Source organism: Ornithodoros turicata, chromosome 5 (assembly GCF_037126465.1).
Source record: "Ornithodoros turicata isolate Travis chromosome 5, ASM3712646v1, whole genome shotgun sequence".
Lineage (NCBI taxonomy): Eukaryota > Metazoa > Arthropoda > Arachnida > Ixodida > Argasidae > Ornithodoros > Ornithodoros turicata.
In genome coordinates, this window is record NC_088205.1 from 41,403,612 (window position 1) to 41,411,652 (window position 8,041).

Consider the following 8,041-nt stretch of genomic DNA (forward strand, 5'->3'; position numbering starts at 1 on the left):
GTAAATAAAGCAAATGAACGCAAAAGAAAATTGTTGTCTTTAATTCTGTATTGCACTTCTGTTCTCAAACTGTTCTCCTACTTTTATTTATTTTACAATTTACTACTTTTCACTGGGACTTACTATTGCTACTTTTTACTACTTACTTGAAGTAAGTTTCATGGCATGTCCTTCAGCGATGTGTCATTGCGAAAACCAACCTCATAAACTACGACTCGTTCGATTGGCGTTAAAATGCCTTTCACCAAAACTGGGGATAAAAGAGGGTGTTGCGTGAGGGTGTAGTTGTAAGAGATAAGGTTAGATTCTCGTCGGCGAACTTGTCTGATGTCGACAATCGATAAGTGTAGGAGGGCGTGATATCTAAGGTATATTTAAACAGGTAGCGTAACTCTCATAGGCCCCTGTGTCTTCAGAATGACGCCATGATAGAGACGGTCAGGGCCATCCATCCGTTGCGCGGACTACTACGATTGTAAATAAATGACGTCAGAGACGACGTCACTAGTATGAGTAATAAGTAGTGCATAATTATCCATGCACGTTTACATTGGCCCGGCCCACTTCGCTTGCCTTGTATTCCCTTTTCCGCGCCCAGTCAACAATACCAGACGAGAACACAGAAAAATAAAGCATATCAGATTTAATGAATCATATCAATTCGAAATACATACAGTTATCACAGATTTTGACAACTACAAACAGAAACGCATCGTGATGACCATAGAGAAATTAGGAAGGCTCACGTAAGGCCCATTTCTCACCTAGAGCTATACGTACTGATTAGACGCTTGCATTTATTCAATATGTGGTCGTTATAGGTCCATTGCAACAAACCACGACATCGTTGGTACACAGTTGGTTCCTGCTAACACTCACACACTCATGGCCGCTCGTCCCATGACGAAATCTTTTTTTCGCGGGCCCAGAAACATGGGATCATTGTATTCATCTGTTCACTCGTGTTAATCTTGGTTTACAGCACGGAGATGTGAACGTCGCTTCCTGTTAAACCCAAAGGGTGTACGAACTCCGTATTACAATGCACGGACACACGGTACGGATACAGAGACGCACGGATAAACAGACCCAACTGTGGCACATGCGCAAAGGAGCAGGATACGGAAATGTACTGGAGTGGTAGATGATCTCGTATATGTGCACGAGCGGGGCAACAGAAAGCTTTTTCTACATTGAAATTATGAATAACCTATTAGTACACACACAAGCCACGCCCATGTTGTAAAGTTTTTCTGTTTACAACCGTACCTCTACTGTCAACACCCAGGATCGCTCGCGCCTCTTGCTGGTGGCCTTGCCGATGGGTCTGATTTGGTATTTTCGCTTGTTTTCGCTACAAGTTTAGATATACCTTGTGATATCTTCATGTTTACATGGTTTGCAGGAGAAATAATCCGCACTGGGAACTTCCTATCGTGGATACAACAAGGCGGTATTTTCGCGTTCCTCATCGAACATACAGGACCGTTAGTCATCTGTATTTTAATAATTGAATAGTAATGTAATAAATTTAATTTTTGTCTTTAATACATGAAGCAAACAACCATGCAATCATTTCCAGAGAGCTCGCGCTCAAGAATATTAAATGTTTTTGTTTGGAATCTGGTGTTGTGTGCGTCACGTACAAACGAGTGTCCGCGCACATTCTTCTATAAAATGTAGGTAACATTTGCAAGGCAACGGAATCCCTGATACAATATGTTGATCACAAGAAAGCAATGCAATGGATTCTAATGCTGATGGACAACATCTCTGCCTCCTGTGGAACAGTGGTAACGGAAGTTAAATACAGCGAAAATTATCCTCTGCTCATTGACGACGATTTTGTCTTTGAATAAACATAATGTCCGAGGTTTCATAGCGAAATAGCTTATATTTAGGGTCGAACTTTTTCGGGTTAAACGGTTAAACCCGATTTCGCCCGATTATTCCCTCCCGAATGAGTTTCGGACCAATTCGGGTTAAACGCGATTTCTCCTCAAATTCTAATCACGTATGACGTTGTCTCACGTATCTGGCACACGCTTAGTAGTGATCTGTGCACACGTCTGGTGACAATAATATTTGAGTGCAACAATAAACAATTTAAAACACAAAATGTTACAATATGCGGTATTTGGTTACAATAATTCGCGAGAAATGCATGTTTGACCAATATGTGCCCCTTTGAACTACGGGCTATTTTTTTGTCAGAAAGAGGAAAAAAAAACAGACAACACACGATTGTATGAATAGCACCCGATCTCACCTCGAATTTCAGATTAGAAAATAGCAGGCGATTTCCCTTCCCCCTCCAAAGATCCTAAATAAGCAGCAAGGATTCGCAAGCGACGCTATCAGCGACACTATAAATCCCTATTGCGCAGCCGCGACAACAGTCACTCTACGTATAGATGTATTGTGCTGCAAAATTGATTGATTCTTCATGCTATTTGAATGGGGTTGTTCGCAGGCTCGTACGTTGTAGGTGCCCTTGGCGCATTTTACGAGACCGCGCCTCCAGTAAGACAATAGCCAGTTACTTGAGTACTCTTTAATTTTGCAATATTTTCCACTTTATAGACTATTTCACAAATAGTACACAAAATTCCTATTGCCTTTTCTTTTTCACGAACGAGGTGTTTGGAATACATGGCGCATATGATGCTGGTGGACTTCACCCCTACGGTTCAGTGCAGCGAATGAAGCCTTCATTACATGTTGAGAATTCGGAACTTAAATGGAACCTCGAAGATCCCAATATTCACCAAAAACATTTTATGAAAGGGACCGAAAAGTGAATATAAACCTATCGAAACTTTATGTTCAGCGAAAAGCTCGAACCTTCAGAAGTTCAAATATCAAAGAACTCCGCTGAAATCGCTGTAGTTTTTTCTTTAATCGAATTTTCCATGATTGCATGTCCAGGGACCTCGTAGGAAACCGAGCAGACTGTCAACAATTGCATCACCCCGCGCCATCTGTCGAGGACGCATGTAATACGCGCGCTTCCCCTCGCATATCCGGCGAAAACGAAAATGGCAGTGGGCATTTGTGACCGCTTTCTACGTCGAGAATGTCGAACCTCTTGAACATAAGTGCGCTAGAATTCCGCATTCGAGAACTATCGCTCACACAGAACTTCTGTTCGTGCGATAGCCTGCTGGAAAGTGTGTGCTTCGCAGCAGAAGATTCCTCGTCCAAAGATTTACCGGGTTCACCTTCGTCCTCACCAACAGCTGACCGTGCTTCGACTTTATCGACTTCAACTGTGCAATACCTCCACAGCTTGCAGTCAGGAAACCTTTAATATGCGCCAGAAATATCCGACACACGGCGCTAGAATCTGTTGTCTTATGCGTTTTTGCATGTATACATGTGTATTAGCATCTCCACCAAGATGTTAGGCAGAAAGCTGAGACGCCATGGGTAGCGTGGGGTACAGACGTTATGGGATAGCTATGGGATAGCGTTCCACTCCTAGAGTGGAAAACCTCCACACTTCATCGTCAGAATATAATTGTTGTTGTTAGGGGGAGAGATGTATATTGATAAAAAAGGAAAAAGAAGGGAAAGGTTAGCCATGATTGAGGCGTGCTGTTCCCAAAAGCAAAACAAACAAACAAAGGGAAGATTAAGAAACAGAGACACAGAAAATTATGAAGAAATACGGAAAAAGACAGCTCCTTCACTAATCGTTGCGTGGACACTCATGTATCAGAGAGTGCCCAAGAGTTTAGCTTCCCGAAGGAATCGTGTCAGCGCAGTGATAGGTTGCTTCAAAGAAGGACAATGTAGCTGGGAACTATCAAGTACAGTTGTGGTGCGACTGAATGCGACTGCTCAGGCTTGCTAGCTTGCGTTGGAGCTTGAAAGGACTGTGACTGTTTAGCGCGTGCGGGGCACTTGGATGATAAGTGTCCGCGTCCTTTACATTTGCAACAGGTAGCTTGCGAGATATCTTGACCGCTGCGAAATGCTGAGGCACCATACTGTGCCGAAATTGCTTGGTACTTGGGGGGGGGGGGATGTTTAATCGAATGAAAAGAAAGAAAAGAGAAACGGAAATGTCAGCAAAGGCTAGTGCCGGCTTGCTATTCCAAAAAGAAAATAACTCGAAATAAAAAAAAAAGAAAAAGAAAGAAACGAAAGGAATAAGCAAGGAAAAAAAAAGACAGAAAAACAGTTAGTGCAGTACAGGCACAACATGGCACAAGAAAGCCCAGTCAGAGTTAAACTGGAGTACGCGTCTATCATTTGGAACACGTGGCAAAAATACCTAATTCAAAAACTAGAGTCCGTCCAAACGAAAGCCACTCGTTTTATTTGTAACCTTTATGATAGGGAAACCAGCATGACACAGTTTAAGAGAGACAAAGAAATTCCACTTTTAGAAAATAGGCGCAAGGTCCACAGACTAATAACAATGTATAAGCTTTACAACGCATCGTCTTCCTTTGTCACCCCTGCCCCCTTCTTCTCTGACCGCATTCACCACCATTACAGGTTAGCTCTTCCCGTCTGCCGTAGTGAGTATTATAGAAATTCTCCTTTGATATTATCTTTGCGCGACTGGAACTCTTTGCCACCTGATTTTCTATTGCCAATCAATGTAAGTGCTTTTGAAAGGTTGTGCATTGAGTTGTACCTATTTTGAGGTATATAGTGTTTGTATATATTGTCTCCCCCCTTGTGTAATGCCTTAGGGCCCTTTAAGGTATTAAAATGAAATGAAATGAAATGAAAGAGGGCAGACGCAAGGCCCGAGTCTTTCAGGAAGCGGAGCAGGGCTGTGGTGACGGCTAACTGGGTAGGCCGAGGGACGGGACCAAGGAGGGTGGCCATGGACATTGTGTTGCAGCGAAGCTGCATTAGGCGGCGACGGAGGGCTTGCCGTTGGGAATATGCTGCTGGCAGTGCAGAAGATAATGAGAAATGTCGGCCACCTGGTCACGGCTGGAACATAAGGGGGAGCTGGATTGGCCCATTTTGTAAAAAAGCAATGGGGTGCGGTGCACCAGTGATTGCTCCTGACGACTGCAGCGACACGCAATGAAGAAGGCAACTGAGTGGTCGATCGACTGCATATGACTGTTGTAGGCGGTGGCCTCAGATCTAAATTATTGGGCACGGGTGGCACACTGGCGGCGAATAGATAAATGGCAAAGCGAAAGTGAAAGGGGGAGACGTGCAGTGGCAGGAGTAGCAGCTGTGGCAGCACGTCTCGCAGCCGCGTCTGCGCGTGTGTTACCGGTCAGGCCCACATGACCAGGCACCCATTGGAGGGACAAAACATGACCATTGGCGCGGAGCGTGTAGTACGTCTGCATGATCAGACTGGGTATATCCTGTATGAGGTTGTGGCGGGACGACATCAAGCGGAGGAAGGACGCCTTGCTGTCGGTGAGGACGACCCACTTCCCAGGAGGCAAGTCAGAAATGTATTCCAGGGTGGTAAGGATGCCGAAGACTTCAGCCTCGGTGGACGACATGGGGTAGGGCAGTTTGTAGGCCTGTTCATGGTCTGTATTGATGACGTAAAAGGCTGCGCCTGAGGCGTCAGGCATTACGGAGGCATTGGTGAAGATTTGTCGGCAATGTGGATGAGTAGAGGTGAGGTGTGCCAGACCGAGTTGTTCGGCTACCACATGGCCGGATGCCCGTTTTCGACGACGGTCCGGTATAGTAGCGTGAATGCGAGGCCATTTTAAGGTCCACATTGCTAGCAAAAGGGAAGGGGCAGGTGTCGAGGACGGGAGATAGTCTCGCAAGCGGGCAACTGCATCGGCAAAAGCGGACGCAGGGCAGCTCACAGTAATGCGGCGAAGGGGATGAGAAGGTTGCGTCAGATAACGGGCGTAGACGCAGAGGGTGGCTGAGTCCCGCAGAATGGGGATAGGCTGCTCCCGAGCTTCGGCGAGTACGGAATATGTCTCCGTTGTTCGAGGGACACCAAGACGAACACGGAGTCTGCGGGCTTGGAGGTTCAGGAGCTCCCGTTCTTGGGTGCTGCTGAGGGCATGAAGGATCGGGAAGCTGTACCGCAGTGTGCCCAAAAGAAGAGCCGTATGAACCCGGTGGAGGTCCTGGCAGCACGGGCCCCAGGACGCACATGCGATACGTTTGAGGACATTGACCTGACTGGAGGCTTTCGTAACAAGCGTCTTCACGTGAGATGACCATGTGAGGCCTCGGTCAATTGTGAAGCCCAGGTAACGGCAGGTTTTGACAAAGGTTAGGGGCCAACCGTCGACGAAGAGTGGGTATTTCTGGAATGATCTCCGTGAAAAGGCCATGGCTACAGTCTTGGCGGGTGAGATGGCTAGGCCGCGGTCGGCAAGATTGTGTGCGATTGTGTCCAAGGAGCGTTGTAGACGTTGGATCGCATCACGACGAAAAGCAGAGGTCCAAATACAAATGTCATCTGCGTAGATTGTGATGTGGGTGTGACTTGGCAGCTGTGCAGGGAGGGAGGTCATAATGTTGAACAAGAGGGGGCTGAGTACGCTTCCCTGCGGGGCGCCTCGGTGAACGGTATACAATGCGGTATCTCCGTCAGCAGTGCGGACAAAGAGGGAACGATCTGCGAGGAAGTCTCGGATCCATGATAGGGAGCATACCCCTACGTTTGCGTCCTGGAGAGCCGTAAGGACCGCATTATGTTGGACACTATCATAGGCATTCTTGATATCCAGGAAAACAGCAGCGGTCAGGAAGCCGTCCGCGTGAGCCTGCTGCGTCTCACTGACCAAAGCAATGACACGATCGAGTGACGAACGGCGTGAGCGAAAGCCTATCCTTGGTTTCAGGGAAGAAACGATCACTCTCAAGGTGCCAGATGAGACGGGTGAAAATCAATCGTTCCAGAGTTTTACCCACTAAGGTAAGGGCTATCGGGCGGAAGGAGTCGAGGTGATGTGGCTATTGGCCGGGTTTGAGCAAGGGGACTGTTATGTATTAGTTAGTGGCGCCCTCTTGACACCGGTGTTGCTTTGGAGTGTTGCTGTCATTCCTGTCTGACGGGTTTAAAAAGGCTGTTCTGGGATGTGTCAGGCATTAAAATAGTAGACGCACAGCACGCGACCTGTCTATGATTGTCTCCACGAAACATAACAATGTGTCAGAAGTGGGGTGTGGAACACGGAAATTTTCGACAAGGAAGTGAGTTGGAACTTTTAGTGATGTGGAACGTTTTTTTGCAACCATTTCGTCCCCCGTGAAAATCCTGCTCATGCGTGGGAAGAATGGAGAAATTCTTATCAAATCTACGAAGCCGCCCGTCAGTACTCCGAATTTTATTTGCCCTACAAAAACGTGACTTATGCCACACCTGTCTTCAACATGATGACCCAGCAGGAAGGCCAGTCTATCGTCGAATTTGTAATAGAGCTTCAACTTCAGGCGGACAGGTGTGACTTTGAAGACAAAATGAGTCGACTGATAGGGGACAGGATCATTCTTAGTATGAGGGACTCTTCTTAGTATGAGAGCGTCTGCTCCGAGAAACTGACCTTTCGCTGGAGAAAGTTGTACAGTTCTGCAAGGCAGCTGAAATCTAAGAAACATATACGCGACATAGACAATATGTGCCGAGCAGCCATGATTTCTGTTAGCGCGTTACGTCAGCAACGATGTCAACAAGGTCAGAGCGCACAGCGCAAAGGTTACAGCATGGACGGAGGAGGGCGTCAGTCTTGCAGACAAGATCGCTTTCGCCCTTAATCGCAAATTCCTGGTTTTCGGCCGCAGTTTTATCAAGGTCTTCAGAACCGCTCCTTTCAGCAGCAAGTCAGCAGACACCAAGAAGCGTATGTTCACGGACGATATTCGTCCCTACTTCGGTAATATCCTAATAGCTGCAAGAACTATTGATCAGCACAAAGAGCAGCTTAGGAGACCTTTGCCAGAACAAATAATCTCAAACTGAATCCATCAAAGACTCAGTTGGCACAGTGCCGTGTGAAGTACTTCGGACATGTTTTAATGGAACAAGGCTTCTCCGACGACGACGATAAAGTGCGAGCTATTACGGCAATGAAGC